General features: G+C 39.2%; 1 protein-coding gene across 50 annotated transcripts in view; it reads right to left on the reverse strand.

Moving 5' to 3' along the window:
* Positions 1-17625, reverse strand: part of LOC141578437 (uncharacterized) — a 511397-nt gene that overhangs the window by 367237 nt on the left and 126535 nt on the right. For 47 of the 50 annotated variants that reach the window (XM_074368867.1, XM_074368840.1, XM_074368860.1 and 44 more), the window contains 2 exons: positions 5091-5336; positions 4314-4401 (listed from right to left, as the gene is read on the reverse strand). The exons of 1 other annotated variant lie outside the window; for it this stretch is intronic. The gene's annotated coding sequence lies outside the window, so the exon portion shown is untranslated. The remainder of the gene's footprint in view (positions 1-4313; positions 4402-5090; positions 5337-17625) is intronic. 2 more of the 50 variants (XM_074368836.1, XM_074368829.1) reach the window with 1 other exon arrangement.

The following is a 17625-nucleotide window of genomic DNA, read 5'->3' on the forward strand; positions in this document are numbered from 1 at the left end:
TTTCAGTAAAGGTGCCCAGAGGCTGAGAGAGAAAGTCTCTAGGGCCCTACAAAAAGCTGCCCAAACTGCCTTCTCCATGGCACTACTGAAGTAGGAAAGAACAAATCTGACTCCATATTTGATCTGTTACTTTGACTTAAAGAAAACCACGTTAATACGCTCCGGTCTTTTCATGGGTTATGATGACACAGACGAGACGGACAGGTCAACAAGGGACCACTCTGCCGTGATCACTGAGCCGGGGAACGGGATGGGCGGCAAGATGTATTACGCAGCCATAGCTGTGCCCGTACTTCTAGGCAGGTAACCAAAGTCGCCTCGACAAGGTGTCAAATACTTGTGCCCACGTCCTAATCACCTGACGTGTATTAAAGAGAAATGGAAACCTATAAAAGTCCAATACCCTTGGTGGGTACACCGTCCAAAGAGCAAAGTCACAGTTTGACAACTGGCCATCCCGGTTCCCTGGGATTCATTCTTGGAGAACCTTACAAACCACTCCTCTGTCCTTAAGAAGTGCTGCATATTTGTCCTATCTTTGGCTCAGGGATGGAGCATGTTCAAGTGAACTTTAATGTCTGCACAGATTTGACTGTCTTTCTCCAGTTTCACTTGTCCATTCTAAAGAGGCCTGAGCTAAGTCCATCCTCCGTAAGATCTATTCCCTCCAGTGACAGCTCATTGAGCCTGCAATTAAAAGCCAACTGAACAAGACTGTCTGTCCTCAGCTAAAAAGTTCACCCACCCTTCACTGCTTTCTTAATCTCCTCTCCTGGCTAATTGCAACAGACTAACACCTCCCTCTACCAAGCTCCCCAACTATGTCAGTTTTTCTCCCCAAAGAGAAAGTAAGGTCCATAAATGAGGAGTCAACTCCATAGTCACCTCTGAATTCCTAGCATATAGTAATGTTAATAAATAGAACTATGATTATGGCTTCTTTCCTTTAAAACATTTCCGGTTATTTGAATGAGACCTTGGAAGAGAGGTGTTTGCCGTCCAATATCTTGATCCACAAGACTCTGGAGGCCTTTTTCGGAACGGCTGCTCACTGATTCATTCAAACCACAGCTTCTCATTCCAGGAGTAGCTGTGCTTCTCTGCCAGGAGTTTGTGGTCACTCTCATGCCAGAAGAGCTTTAAACTATATCCTTACTTTGGATTTGTTATTTTTCCCCTCTTCCAACAAAATTGACTTTCCTTACTGTCTTGCCTTGAGGAAATTTTTTTTCCTAGTTCACCCTTTAGTAAACCATGCTTCTCGGAATGGGCTTGGCCTTACATATGATCAGTCATCCAACTCCCAGTGTGAGAGGCTTCGGGCTCAACTCCTGCCCTACTGTCAAGGCAACTGAAACTCAGTACAGGAGCCAACAGGCACCCCAGGGCTTCTAAGGCTCATGTATCACCCAGAATCCCTGCTTTCTGGTTTGTCTTGGCTTCTGAGGATTTCCCCTCACTTTCTTGACAATTAGCTGTGCAGCTTGAAAGATGAGGAAGGAAGGATTTATTTCTTAATCCGCATTTTAAGAAACTTGTGTAATGAAGGTTTTCACAAGTTTCTACTACCCTCCATTGCCGAGAGAGAAAACACACTAGATATTTTCTAAGTTTAGCTATCATGTGTATTTTTTCTTTTGTTTTCTTAACTGCAGACATCTTTTAATTAAAAAAAAATAAGGCCCAAAAAGGATAGAGAAAGGGCATACAAAATTAAAGGGCAAAGACAGAAAAATGATAAGTACTCTACAAGGTTAATATAATACTTACTCTATGGATCAGATCAGCAATTCTCAGTAACAGCTAATTGAAATATGACCATGAGGTAAAAGGTCTCTCTTGTCAGGAGATGGCTAACAGAAAATAGAATTAAATCAACAAACTAAAATTCTAAGTCTGGCGAGGTACAGAAGGCTACCAGCAAAATGTGTCATCTTTTGGAAAGGAGGGAGGCTCACCAGCTCTTTACTGTGGAGCCTGAGCCCAGGGGAGGTCGGTGAAGTGAGCTCTGTAAGTACCCAATTAGCAAAGTGGGTGATGAATAAAGAGACGTGAGCTTTGATGACAGAGATGATACTACTATTCACTTGTCCTGTAAAGAATGCCTTCATGTTCAGTGATCAATACCTCGGCGTCCTCAGGGATTAAGATTATAGGAAAATTCACAGCCTGGGCCCAGACCTCCTCTTTGAGCTCGTGACACTGCACTTAGATGTCTCAAGGGCAACTCCAATTCCACCTGCAAAGAGCTGACTTCACGGTGCTCCTCCCATAGCCATCCTGCCCAGTGCCCCTGGTCAGGGGGCAAGGTCTCTCTGCCTCTCCCAGCTCAGGCCCATCACTCACAGATGTGCCTGGACCCCTCCTTCAGGGCCCAGATTTCCTCAGTCACCGAGTCCCACCACCCACACCTGCACTACCAGATACTCACTGGCACTCACTCAGCACTGAATCCGTGCTGGGTACCATGCTGCACACTGTGCACACGTTATCTCACTGGATCTCCACAGCAGTCCTGGGAGGTTGGTACATCACTGTTTTTATTGATTAGATAAATTGTTTCTCTTCCTTGAGTGCATCATCCAAAGTGACACGGCTACTGAGCCACAAAACTGGGACTGAAAACCACTTGAAAATTCTACACTCCTACACCTGGCAGCCACCCTAATCTGACTCATCACATCACCTCCTGCTGAGCCTTCTAAATGTTTCTAAGCATTCTACAAGACAAAAGTGATCTACGAGAGCACCCCACTCGCCTACTTAAAATCTGTCAATGATGGTCCACTGCCCTTTGGAGAAAGCCCCACCGGGCCTGAGCACAGCCCAATGACCCGGCATCCGCGTTCCCTGTGCGGCCTCGCCGCCTCACCCACTTCGCAGCTCTACACTGGCTGTGTCCATGACAGGGATGCTGACTCCGTACAAACCGGGGCTCGTCTCAATCAAACAATGACCACCTTCTTCACTGTCCACCCTCTTCACTGCTGACTCTCAGAAAAATGTTTTCTCAGGATGAATCAATGTCTTTTTCCTTACAACTTCCTGTCATTGATAATGGGCTCCACCCAAAAGAGAGAAGACTTAATTCTCAGTCTCCTTATCTGTAAAGTGAGAATAACAAGGAAATATGTGAGGTTTTAAGAGAAATAATATTCATGTGAGGCTGAGGGACAATTCCCAACATACAGTAAGCACTCAATATGTGCTTACTTAATATTAATAAGAATATAATGCATTCCAGCAACCTTAACTCAATGTTTTATGGCTATGTCCAACAGACTACAGACACACTGTTGGACGAACCGCTTTGAGCAGACCAGCACAAGCATACTGGGAAAGGTAAGCGCTGACTCCGGTTACAGCTGCAGCCACCCAGCACTACGGGGCGGGGGCAGGTTCTCAGACTATTACATGTTGCTTGAGCATTTAATTGTCACTAATGAATAAAGACAGGTGTTCTTTAGTCAAAGCTCCTGAAACATAAATCTTCAAAGATTGATGCAAATTAGATTTCCAGTACAACACTCTTTCTAGGAATTATTTGATAATAGTCTTAGCTCCTCTGCACATCAAAAGGGCATGTTCTTAATGTATCTGACTACACCGAAAGTGTTGTTTAAAACAAATTAAGATGAAGCCATCCTGAATAAGCTCTCAGTATCATCTGCACAAAGCCCCACCCAAGGGTCTCATTTCTCAATTCCACATAGGTGTTCAGGTAGCTTAACCTGGGTCTTGGTTTCTTATGACACGGGGGTGGGAAGAGTTGTGGATAGATTTATGTAGCAAATATAAACCTAGGGTATTTGCTGCGTAGGAACCCTAGAAATAAACAAATTGATATATAGCCCTACCCTCAAGAAGCTCATACTTTCCATTTACAACAGCATTAAAAATAAAATGAGAGATACATTAACAAAAATTTACAAGATTTGTACATTGAATATTTTGAAGTATCACCAAAAAATTTTAAAAGATCTACATATATGGAAGATATCCCATGTTGATGGAATGGTAGACAATATTGTTAAAAATGTTAAGACTCCCCAAAGTGATCAACAAATTCAGTGGAATCCCTATCAAATTTCCAGCTGACTTCTTTGCAAAAATTGAAAAACTTATCCCAAAATTCATATGGAAGTGCAAGGGGCCCAGGACAGACAAAGCAATCTTGAAGAAGCAGAGCAAAGTGGGAGGACTCACTATAAAGGGTACTAAAAATCTATAGTACTAAGTCAGTATGCTACTGGCATAAGTTTGGATAAATAAATCTATGAGACACAATAAAATCCCAGGGGGAAAATACTTACATTTACAGTCAGTTTTCCACAAGGGTGCCAACAACACTCCATGGAAAGAATAGTCTATTCAACAAATGGTGCAGGGAAACCTGGGTATCTGCAGGCAAAAGAATGAATCTGGAATCTGGACCCCATATTTTATATAACAAATAAAAATTAATTCAAAATGGATCACAGACAGAAAAGTAAAAACTAAACCTATAAACTTTCTAAAAGAAGACACAGTATAAATCTTTGTGTTCCTAGGATAGGCATTGGTTTCCTAGATACAACACGAAGAGCACAAGTGATAGAAGAAAAAAGCAGATAAACTGGACTTCATCAAAATTAAAACCTTTTTGTTACAGAGGACATCATCAAGAAAGGGAAATGACAGGGGAAGGGGGTATCTCAACTGATAGAGGGCGTGCTTAGCAAGAAAAATAAAATAAATCAATACATCTTATTACCTCACCTGTAAAACAATTGTTTTAACGTTTAAAAGAACTAAAGTGAAAGCACAATCTGCAGAATAGGAGAAAAATTTTACAAAGCATGTATCTAATAAGAGACTAGTATTCAGGATATTTAACAAATGCTTACACCTGAACAATACAAAGAAAATCGACTAAATTTTTAAATTTTCCAAGGATTTACAAAAATACACAAATGGCCAATAAGCATATGAAAAGAAGCTCAGCATCACTAGCCAAATGAAAATGAAAATGACATCTTATTTTACACCCACCAGGATGGTAATAATCAAAACATGCACAATAACAAGTGTTGTTCAGGAGGCAGAGATACCTCTTATGCGGCCAGTGGAAAGGGACAATGGTGCAGCTTCTTTGGAGAAGTCTGTTGTTTCCTCAAAAGGTTAGAGTTATATGGCTCAGCAATTTCACTCCTACATGTAGAGTCATCCCTTAGTATCCACGAGGGGTTGGTTTCAGGAACCCCCCATCCTGGATTCCATAATCCAAGGATGTTCGAGTCCCTTTACAATCAGCCATCTGGATCCATGAAGTGGAAACTACAGCTATGGCGGGCCAACTGTACAGCCAACAGAATGAAAACATATTCTCACAAAAACTTGCACATCAATATTCATGGCAGTATCATTCAGAGTAGCCAAAGGTTACAAACAATATCCATCCATCAATGAACGGATAAACAAAATTACCAAGAATAGTCCCACAAACTTTTGGTCATTGAATCTTTGACAAAGGAGGTGAGAACATACAATGGAGTAAAGACAGCCTCTTCAGAAAATGGTGTAGGGAAAACTGGACAGCTGCATGTAAATCAATGAAGTTAGACTACTCCCTCACAGCATACACAAAAATAAATTCAAAATGGCTTAAAGACTTAAACATGTAGACATGACACTATAAACCTCTTAGAACAAAACATAGGGAAAACATCTGGCATACATCTCAGCAATGTTCTCCTAGAGCAGTCTACTCAAGCAATAGAAATACAAGCAAAAATATACAAGTGGGATGTAATTAAACTTACAAGCTTTTTCACAGCAAAATTAACAGTAAGCAAAACAAAAAGACAACCTATGGAATGGGAGAAAATATTTGCAATAAATGAGACTGACAAGGGCTAAATTCCCAGAATATATAAACAGCTTTTACACTTCATAAGAAAGAAAAACAAACAACTCAATCCGAAAATGGGCAGAAGACCTAAAGAAACTTTTCTCCAATGAAGACATACAAATGGCCGATAGGCACGTGAAATAATGCTCAATATCGTTATCAGAGAAATGCAAATCAAAACTGCAATCAAATATCACATCTCGCCAGTCCCAATAGCCATCATTCAGAAGTTCACAAACAGTAAATGCTGGAGAGGCTTTGGAGAATAGGGAACCCTCCTACACTGTGGTGGGAATGCAGTTTGGTGGAGCCATTGTGGAAAACAGTATAGAGGTTCCTCAAAAGACAAAAAATTGACCTCCCATATGACCCAACAATCCCACTCCTAGGCACATATCCAGAAGGAACCCTAATTCAAAAAGACACCTACATCCCAATGTTCACAGCAGCACTATTTACAATAGCAAGACATGGAAACAACCTAAATATCCAGTGACAGATGACTGGATAAAGAGGTTGTAGTATATTTGTACAACAGACTACTATTCACCCATAAAAAAATAATAAAATAATGCCATTTGTAGCAAAATGAATGGACCTGGAGAATGTCATTCTAAGTGAAGTAACCCAGAAAGAGAGAGAAAAATACCATATGAGATCGCTCACATATGGAATCTAAAAAAAAAAAAACAAAAACAAACAAAAAAAGAAAAAACAAACAAACAAAAAGATAAACTTATCTACAGAACAGAAACAGACACAGAGACATAGAAACCAAACTATGGTTACCTGAGGGGAGAGGGTGTGGGAAGGAATAATTTGGGAGTTCAAGATTTGCAGATAGTATGTATAGAGTAAACAGCAAGTTTATACTGTATAGCACAGGAGAATATATTTCGTATCTTATAGTAACTTATATGGAAAAAGAATATGAAAATGAATGCAGGAATTTTCCTATGTAAATGAAGTGTTGTGCTGTACACAAGAAACTGATGCAACATTATAAACTGACTAGAATTCAATGAAAATATTTTTAAGTAGACAAAAAAAAAAAAAAGAAAAAAGATATTATCAAATCAAAAGAATAAATTACTGATTGAAGGTACAAAATGGATGGACCTTGAAAGTTTATACTAAAGTAAGCCAGACACAAAAGGGCAAAGAGTGCCCTTTTAGGTGAAATGCTCTAAGCGTTTATTGTACTATTCCTAGTACATTTTCTGGAGGTTTGAAGTCTATCAAAATCAAAATAAATTGTATTATTCATTAAAAACATAAAATGATTCCTCAAAGAAGGGCTTTAATTATTAAATGCAGAAATGCATGTAAAGCTCCTGGAACAACAATTTGCATGTCCACAGACAGTCACTGTTGTCACTGCCACTCAGAGGGTGGTGCCAGCGCTGATGAGGGCTGCCTCCACTCGCTCCCCTGCAGAGAGGAGTGAGGGCCTGGGCTCTGACAGGAAGGGTGACCATGCACATGGGTTAGACTGAGCCACTCCCCAGACTCTGCGTTACCCAGCTTTCTTATACAAACTGCTCCATCTAACATAAACACGCTACAGGGATGGATCTTACAACACAGGGAATATAGCCAATGTTTTACAATAACTATAAATGGAACATAAAAATAAAAATTGTGCAACTATTGTACACCTGAAACTTATATCACATTGTAAATCAGCTATAACTTTATAAAAAAATTAAAAAATAATTTAAAAATTTTATCACCTTAGTATTCAATTCGGTTTTTAAGTAACTACTAAACAGCTTAGAAAGTATAAAATATTTAAGTGTGATAAGTTTGTTTACATATTTATTTACTTTCAGCCTCCTGCTAAAAAAGAAATTAAACAATTTTTTTAAACACAGCTTAACAACCATAACAACAAAAAGACAAAAGTGAGAGTGAAGACAAAATGGAGATTGAATACTTAAATGAAAACAGGGGAAGGTAAAGTCATAAAAATGAATGCCATGAAGTTAGGGTAAGTGTTAAAGGCCGCCTAGAAATTCAACTGTAAGATTCTTGGCAGCTAAAGCAAAAAGTAAAAGATGGTGGGGCGGGTGGTAGAGCTCAGTGGTAGACCGTGTCCTTAGCGTGCCCGGGGTCCAGGGTTCAAGTGCCAGGGCCTCCACGAACAGATAAATACACCTAATTACCTAAACCCTAAAGAGCCCCAAAGAAAAGAAAAAGAGAAATTTGTTTCCTAAAAAAACCTGATATTAAATTTAGATTAAATATTAAAAAAAAAAAAGAAAAATAGAAACAAATGTGTGACACAAGCGATAATACCTGTGAGATAAATCTGCAGTGGCTGCTGGCAGGTCCCCATGTCCCACGTGGGAAAATCTGAAACATCCTTCTCACCACTCAGAGTCATCCTCAGCCCACACCACCCATCCCCCTGTTAAATGCAGGAGCAAGAGTAGGTCCCGGGCTTTGCTCTCTCTGTGTCATCACAGTGAGACAGGATGGAAGGGGGCAGAGCACAGCCATTCAAGGAAGGCCACAGCAATTAACATCAAAATGGTGAAGGATTCAATCCCCAATAGGCCTTGAGGCTCAAGATGAAGAGATATAACTTCTAGCAGAGCTTGAGCTTCATTATACACCCATTGTAATAGTAACATGGTGAATAACATGCCCCAAGGCACCATGGCCATCCCAAGGCTAGCCACAAAAGGTCACAGGGTAGGAAATGGCCAACTCCCTGGGAATCCCAGCCCCTTGCCCTTAGGCTGCTCAGTCTACTTATTAGCATATGAAACAACCAAGCCGAAGAAAACGAGCAACACAGCGCCACCTCGCGGTCACCACTCTCTCTCCCTCTTCCGAGAAGGCCCACACTCTGTCTGTGAAGTGTGTACCTACTTTTAAATTGAGCAACCGAACCCCACAACTCGTGGCTTTTCTCTTGCCTTTCAATGTGTCTCTGTGAATAAATCTACCTTTCCTCAACATTGGCTTGCTCTTGAAATCTTTCCTGCATGAAGCCAAGGACCCACGTCTGTTGGGGCACATTCCAGGGGCTCAACCAAAGCCTGGGACACAGCCCTTCTCATGCCCAACATCTGTTTTCTTGTATCAACAGGACTGGGATATGAAAGGAGTTCTGAGGCCCCAGCTAAGGGACAGAAGCAGCCCCCAGGGCTCAAAATGGCGGGCAGCCCCTCCCCCAGCAGGGGCCCTGAGGTCAGCCATGTTCTCTGTGGTTCCCTGTTGTGCTGACCCCCTAGCCAGACAGCATTCTCCTAGGCCTGTCCCCACAAAACCTTTCTCTCCAAAATTCAAGCACATCATGTCACAGTCCTCTTATTCAACCAGGAAGTTTTCAGCGCACTTTTTCATTCCCTAGTAAAGAATCTATCTGTGCTCCCTCCCATCCCACCACTTCTTTATTTGTGAGAACTCTGTACTCCTCACATACCATCCTGAACGCAGCTGCCTTGCTAGCTGGGAAAGAGATGCTTCAGTCTCACACTGCCTGAGTCCTTTCAATTTCCCCTTTCTACCTTAAAAAGCCTTTCTTGAGTCTCCCACCCCTCTGATTCTGAACTTCACAAAGTGCTGAGGTTGCAGTCACTGTGTGCATAACTCCCAGGTTTTGGCTAGGTTTCCTTCACAAGATCTTCACTAAGGAGCTGCATCAAGAAGTTTAAAGAGGCTATTCTTATATCTGAGCTGAGGAGCCTGCATAAAATTTAAATGCCTTTGAAAAGAGAGTTAACCAGGGACAGAGAGGCTGCAAGTCCTAGTCAACAGTGTCATGAGGCAAAATGTTCTTCAAAGGCTCAGAGTGGCTTCTGAACACGGAGTCGGCAGGGAGGAGATGCCAGGCAGTGAGTGGGGTGAGTGACACTGGGTACGCTTCCCCAGCTGGGGAAGAATTGGATTTTGTTCTAGTTTTCCAAACAATTTCTGACTAACTTTTTCTCTTATTGTCACATACCATTTCCGGCGAATTAAGAAAAATCAGTGTCAGTCATTTGCGCCACTTGGTAGAAGCTACACGATGCCATTCACAGGGCTGGGATATAACAGCCACACCAGTCTAGGTTGAAAGACAAGTGGGGGTATTTCCAAGGTAATAACGCGCATGCAACAAACTCCCCAGCTTCAGTTACCTCATCTCAAATGTGAGGCCAATAAAACTACCAAGCAAAGTGCGTTATGATAATGGCCAAAATCTGTTTACTAGGTACGTGCCCGTAAGAGCTGCCGCTGAAAGGGGAATGAGTATGATCAACGAGGCCAAGTCTACCTGGTCACACGCGCCTTGCCTTCCTGCGTTGGTGCAGGACCGGAGTTTGTTTAGCTGAGATGAACGCCCCCAGAGCAGCCCCGAAGGGAAAGCTCCCAGCTCTGGGTGGCGAGGCGTGTTCCTTTCCTTCTCAGAGCTGATCACAGTTTGCAGTCGTCTGTTTTTACATTTATCCCCTTAGTACCTGCCTCCCCTCCGGAGTTTTGCTTAAGCAGCACAGGTCCAGGTTTGTGTTGCTGCCTACTGGATATTCTGGGCTGGGAGAAAGGCGACCCCAAGTCTGGCTCTGGGGCTGAACGGAGAGGGCAGAAGGCCCAGGGGCCCATGCTGAAACGAGGCCCCAGCACCCAAAATTATGGTCTGACTTTGGGCAAATTACACAGTCTTCTTTACCCTGAGATTCCTCATCTGTCCATGAAAATAACTGCCCATGGCGTATAGAGTTTCCAGGATTAAAGGAAATCACCAAATTCACAACCTATTCAAGGGGCTACCAGTACATCCTCAACATGCACATGCTACCTTTACGGCTGTGACACACGCTAAGCGGGGCGGACAGACACAGAGAACAATCCTAAGTGCCTGTTAAGTGTTTCATGAGTGTTATAATACTGTTCACATCTTACAACAATCCCAGGAAGAAACGAATATAATGCACATTTCACTGTTTCACCAACAGATTAAGGGAGGTTACACTCTAGTTCAAGGCCCTTTGGTGAGGAAATGGCGATTTAAACCTGTATCTGAGCCCAGGCCTGGGCTACATCTCTCTCCAATCCACCTGTCCAATACACAAGTTTGCACAGGCCAGCTCTTAAATGCAATGTGTGCCACCGTTTGTCAATGTTTGTTAATTACCATAAACTACTCTCAGAAACCGCTACAGAAAAGACAGGTGGACCCACATCCCTGCCAACAAAGTAGAGGAATTCTGCCTTGCCTTCTCCTGTAATGTGCAGAAACCATTCCCTACACCACCAAATTCAAATGTATGCTTCATCCGTGTTTATGTCTGCACACGGAATATTAAAGTAGAAGGTACCTGCAGTAATTCTATCTCGGTTCCTTTCCAAGTTTCCAGATTATCCACAATCAGTCTGTAAATGAAAATACTACAATGTGAATGAAAATACTGCAACCATATCTGTAAACAAATAATGCTGAAACCAAATCATCAGTGGCTGCCGCTATCCCCCAGCGAGGACATTCCTGAAGTCCAGCCTCTACAGCCATTCACAACAGTGCCCTCTGAACAGAATGAGAATAAGAAAAGACAGGATACTTGCCCTAGATAGCTAGGTGCTTGTCTAAAGCATGAATCCAGTGAGCCCACGTGATACATAGAAAATCACTAAACACTTTAACTTGACATACCTGGCTTTCTTTAGATAACAAACAATGTTTTATTGTTCCAACTACCTGGTCTTTGTTGTAAAGCTTATATATATCCTAACTCCTCCCCAACCTCTTCGGAGCAGTCCCTCAGAGCGATCTGAGAGGCTGTCATCCCGGCTCGATTCCTTCCGCCATATAAACATAACTCTTAACTTTTAGGCTGCACATGTATTTCAGTCAACAGTTTTGGACACCATGAAGGGACCCAGAGCAGACTTTCTCCAACTGAGCTCTCCGAGTATCCGGAGTCTTGGTACCAGCAGTGGCCCTTTGTGCCCATCCACCTCCTCGAGGAGTCCAGATGAATTTGGGTGAGTCTATCTTGGTTCTCGGATCTCCCATATTGGGTGATAATCCTGAGTTTTATTTGGCGGTGTATCCAGGTACCTGGCCCTCCAGTTGAAAGATACTGGGGGGGAATAACCCACCCAGTGGAGACATACTGTGTGGGGCCTGGTTGAAAGATAACGGGAAACACCCATCTTTAGTAGACGTCCAAGGTGGGGCTGGTTGAAAAATACCAGGAAAATACCCAGTGGGGACCTCCAGAGTGGGTCCATGTTGAAAGACACTGGGGTCAGGACTGAGTGGTTAGGTAAGAGGCTGGTCTAATGTTTTCCTCAATTTGGTTACCTCCATTGAATTTTTCAGAATAAAAGTAAAACTCTTATGAGGAACCTTTCAACTCCAAAAATGGGACCCCCTTCCTGGCTGGTAACAGTTTTCTCGGATGACTGAGAAACTTGCAGGAGTGGTATAGGCAAAGACTTCATGCCATAGAGTTGTCCCTGCGGGAAAACCTACTAGTAATTTTATTCTAACAACCCTTCCTTAGAATGGGGAATAGAACTTTCAAAAAAAAAAATAAATAAAGGAAGGAAGAAAGAAAAGGAAAAAAAAAGATAAAGAAATGACAGATTGCCAGCCTCCAACTAATATCCCAGCCAGGTTTATATACATACAATACTTACAAATTTAATTGGGAATTAAAAAAAAAATCTCACTCTTAAAGTAACTAACCAGGCCTGATAAAAACATTTTTTGGAATTCTGGACTTATAAAAACCAAAACCCTTTTAGGGGGAACTTGGATTTCTCTTCCTGTGTCTTTGAAATATAAACGTTTTATCTTTCGCTGGGTGTATTATGTGTGTGTATGTATGTATATATATGTTTCCTTTTTGTTTTTAATGGAAAATTTGGACTCTGCCATGCAAAAGGTACAAGTATTGTGTACATATGGTGGCCACACAAATAAATTGGGATTCTCAACAGTCCTTTTTACCAATTTTCAGGCATTTTGCCATCTTAACCTTTGTTGCATCAGTCTGGACAATGAACTGCTTTACCTTTTGGAGAGTAAACTTTTGAATTTTATTTTGGCAGCACCCCTACTCTCATTTGGAAAAGCCTCTTCATCTTATTCGTTTAAAATCAATATATATATATAAATTGATGGCCATATGATGGATCCCTTAATTTGGAAAACTTTTAAATTGGTGAAAGTTGAAAGAGCTCTCATTATAAACAGCCGTTTTATTGGTACCTATTAAAATCAAGTTTAAACGTAGAAAATATATCTAATGGTTAATCTAAGAACTTATTTTACAAAAACTGGTTTAAAAAGCTACATTTATGTTTTTCCTTTCCCATTAATGGTTTTAGAGATGTTAATAAAATCTTAGAATAATTAATGTTAATTAGGTTGAGTAACTGGAAAAAAGATTGTAAAAATGTCGAAAGATTTTTTTTTTCTTAGCAGAAAAAAAAAATGATAAGTGGATTATCCTAAGTGGGTAAATTTTTTTGATGGTTATTTTGAATGACATAAATAAAATGGACATTGTTGGATTTTGAGACAAGGTTTTGATTCTACACTACGTAAAGTTAAAAAAAAAAAATGGCCAAAACTGTCACCTACTGCCCCCCAAAATTAAAGTTCAAAGAAGTCCGTTTTATTTGCCCCAGTTTAAAATGTATGTATTTATTGGGATAGATACATATAATATATGTAGACTGTGATATTTGATCAGTAACTGGGGCAACAGACCCATTAATCAAATTAATATTTGAGAAGGGCCTAAGTTCTTTGGCTCAAACTTGGGGATCCCAGAGACTTTTCTATAAAATTAGATACAGTGAAAAAAAAAAAAAAAGAAATAAAGAAAAGAAAAGAAGAAAAGGGCTTTTGGCATTCCTTCTAGAAATAAAAATTATTGATTAAACCTAATAAATATTAAAATTAAAGGTATAAGAGTTAATAAAGTTGAGATAAAAGTTTGTAAAATTGGTATGTTTAAATGGGCTTTATATAAACTTTTTGCTTAATTATGTTGTGGGAAAGATGTGTTTCAATGGAAAAATGCTTCCCCTTCTTGGTATTACAAGGCTGGGCACATTTCTGTCCCTCAGAACATATTAATTGAACAAAATAAAGGAAACCAATAGAGTTACATGAGCCGTCCAATATAATGTAAAACTAAAACTAATATTCAGTGGCTAATAGAAAAATATAATAAGAGGTTTACCCTGGGTTTAACTTATAATTCAAGGAAAAGAGACCTTACTAATTGCCTTATGTAAGCTTTGGAAGACAAGATAAATTGAAACTTAAAGTTTTAAAACATGGAATTCTTTGTTTACAGCTCTTCTCACTGATACAAAAAAGCCAAATAAGGAGATACAATTGGGCCTGCGTGACAGAGCAGTTCTCTGGGGAACTGGAAGTGTCTGTCATTGTCTTGCAGATCAGAAATCTATATACAGCAAACAGTGACCTAGGACAGAGCCTAATTAGCTTAATGAGAGAAAACTTAAGGCCAAAGAAATTTTTGGCATTTTAGAACTCAGAACTCTGATGGGTCCGTCAGACTTTGTCAAGAAATCTTAAATGTCTTTTTCATAAATAGTAAGCCTTAGTGATTTGAGAAAGCAAATTAAGCTTACTCCAACTATTATTATACCTATCTTATAAGTAAGTTTTAAAGTGAAGCTATGAGATCTCTAGCTTTGGTCTGTTTATAAGCCTGAGTACACATTATAGATGTGAGATATTTCTACAGTTAATAAAAAGAAAAAAAACAAAGTCAAAGAGCTCTGCTTAATTGACGTAAAAAGTAATAGCTTACAAATTAAGTATTTTTAAAACAAAAACTAACTAAGATGACCTTCAGGTTCACGTTAACTGGAAAATATTCAATATTAAGATAACACTTAGTATTGTTTAGTTTAAGTATGTTCTAATTAATATGGACATCTTTAAACTCATCAATATTAAGTATAATGCCTTTACTGTACCTAGGTTTAATGAAAGTCAAATAAGATCCTGTTATATATGTTACAGATTTGTCAAAAAAAATAATAGTAATGTGGTGTGATAAAATTTGAAGTAAATTAAATGCAAATGAGATGAGAGTTTTGGGTAAATTTTTTAAAATATATATTTAAAATGTATGCTTAAGATAATCTCTAAATATTTGGTATCTAAATTCTAGAGTTGTGCTAAATTAAGTCAAATGATAGGATTTTATTAAATAGCTATGCCATTTTCAGATAAAATAAGATTGAAATATGAATTACTTAACATATGACTTCCTCTTACAGAGAAAATAAGGTGTTTAGAAATATTAATAAATGCTTGGTGCCACTCTGAAATAGTCTCTATTATTAAGGGAAAGATCTCAGTATCTTAGGAAGGTAAGATAAATGTGTAAAGGAAGATATAAGGAATGGAATTATATTTTGTTAATGAAAAATAGTGACTTTGTCCTGAATCTGGTTACTTGTGAATGGAAGAAAAAATAAGGGACACACTAATACGAGTATAGAAAGCTGGGGAAGGCTTGTGGAAGAGGAACCCTGAGGAAAGAGTTTTGTACGTGGTCAGAATTGGCTAAGTTTAGAATCAATTTGGGCAAAGTAAATGAATCTTAGAAGTAAGCTGGTACAAGACTAGATTTGGTTTTCTCTCTGTTAAGGGGACAAAATTTTCTTAAAATATTAATCCACCTTCAGTAACAAATTGTAAAACTTCTTATGCGACTTAAGTGATCTGTTGTGCCTTTACCTTTGAAATATTTTCTTGTTAATGAGTAAGTACTACTTTACTGTGATCTATACGCTTATATGACCAAGTGTTTTGAAAACTTTTAACAAGCTCCCCAAATATCAATTTCTCATTAAAATTCTTTTAGTCTCCAGTTAACTATGGGATGCTACAAAGGGTCCCTGAAACATCTCAAAGAGAGATTTTAAAGTAGTAAGTTTCATTTGGCATGTTAACTAACATGGGAAGTATTGTCAAATGAATAATAAATCTTCCTAGGTTATATTGTATGAGAAAATATTATTAATATAGATATTCTAGAAATTATATGGACTCCCTAATATTCTGGTATATCTGAAATGTTACCAGTCATAATTCTGGTTATTGTGACCAGGTTTCTTTATAGATTACAGTGTAATGTTGTTTAACCATGCTGTTAATTCTGTTGTCATTTATAGGCAGGTAATTGTTTTCTTCTGATGATTTTGCAAAATACTCTATTCAAGGAGATTTACTGATTTCTAATAAATTTCAAACTATAGCACTGAAATAAACTGGGTAAGAAATTTTAAAAGTCTAATGAAAACTCTGATTAAAAGAATTAGTTACGTGGGACTGAGTAAACTGATGAATATGGTTACAATTTTTGATTTTGTCTGAAATACTACTGGCTTTTAACCTGTTTACCAGACATAAAGAAACTCTTCTGCTTAAACTACTTATGATTCACGTCAATTTGATAAATTATACCTATGTAAGCAGACTTAGAACAGTAATCTTTTCTCTCTATCTGATCCCTCAAGAGACTAAAATCTTTAAGGTCCCCAGTGGCTCTATGAGATAAATTAGTAAGATCGTCTCCTAACAGGTATAGGAACCACAAGGTATTTTAAGGACTTCAAAAAGAAAAGAATTTACCTAAATCTGTTAGGCAGAAATCTATGACAAGCCCTTGACGGGGCTTTCCTTGCCTTAGCAAACCTTATTAACATTCTACCTTAAAAGTCCTTATTAAAAGTTCCAACACAGCCAATTTAAAAGAGCCTATATGATCAAATAATCAGACAACTTGTAAACAAATTCACCTTGATTTGACTATATTTGATAAAAATGAGGGAAATTTAGAGAGAAAAAGATTATATTTTAGTGGATATTAAATTCTCGTTTTGTTAATTGAGGTCTATATTTAGTAAGACACTTCCCAGATCATTCCTTGCTGTCATGTTACATTGCTGCAAAGTTTAATTGAATTATTAAAAGGACACTGTATGTTTCTTTCTGAAGCTTAGTAATATATCCTTGGGTAAATATCCAATGCCCCATGACCTGCGGCCAGGGGATTATACATACTGGAACAGGCATGACTTAAAAAACTGTCTCCAACATGAATGGAAGGACTCTATCAGGTACTTTTAACTAGACCATACACAGCAAAGCTGAAGGAAACTGACTTTCAGATTCATTTCCAATCAGAAAGAGCCCCTGCAGTGCACTGCCCTATAGAGCACTGCTCACCTTAAACAAGGCCCTAATGGAGAAAAAGCTACCAGGCCAGGATGAGAAGACGACGACATATGAGGTAGACAGCTGACCCAAGACACCAGACCAGGCCTGTATACCAGTTACTTTGATAATTTCTCCTACCTTTGATTATGAACTACCTCAATTTTTAAGTTTATGGTAAATTACCTATGTCTAGTACTTCTGTGTTACCTTGGTGGGTTTCCCTACTCCAAGGCTCTAACTAGATAGCCCTCAGAAACGTTATTCTAAAAAGGAAATTATAGATCTGTTTAGGCCACTGTTGATCTTACAAGGTGGGAGACCTCACCTGGCCAATTAATACCTGCTCGAAGCCTGACCATAAATACGAACTTTCTCGTAAGATCACTTAAACTCAGTCAGAAACACAAGAAAAATTTTAACCCAAAAATATAACTTCTTGACTATTAATTTCTTAATCGTGACTTTATTAACGTTACTAACTCTATTACTTATATCCTGTCTATTTTATAAGATTGTTTTCTCT

The sequence above is a fragment of the Camelus bactrianus genome, chromosome 8, assembly GCF_048773025.1.
Source record: "Camelus bactrianus isolate YW-2024 breed Bactrian camel chromosome 8, ASM4877302v1, whole genome shotgun sequence".
Lineage (NCBI taxonomy): Eukaryota > Metazoa > Chordata > Mammalia > Artiodactyla > Camelidae > Camelus > Camelus bactrianus.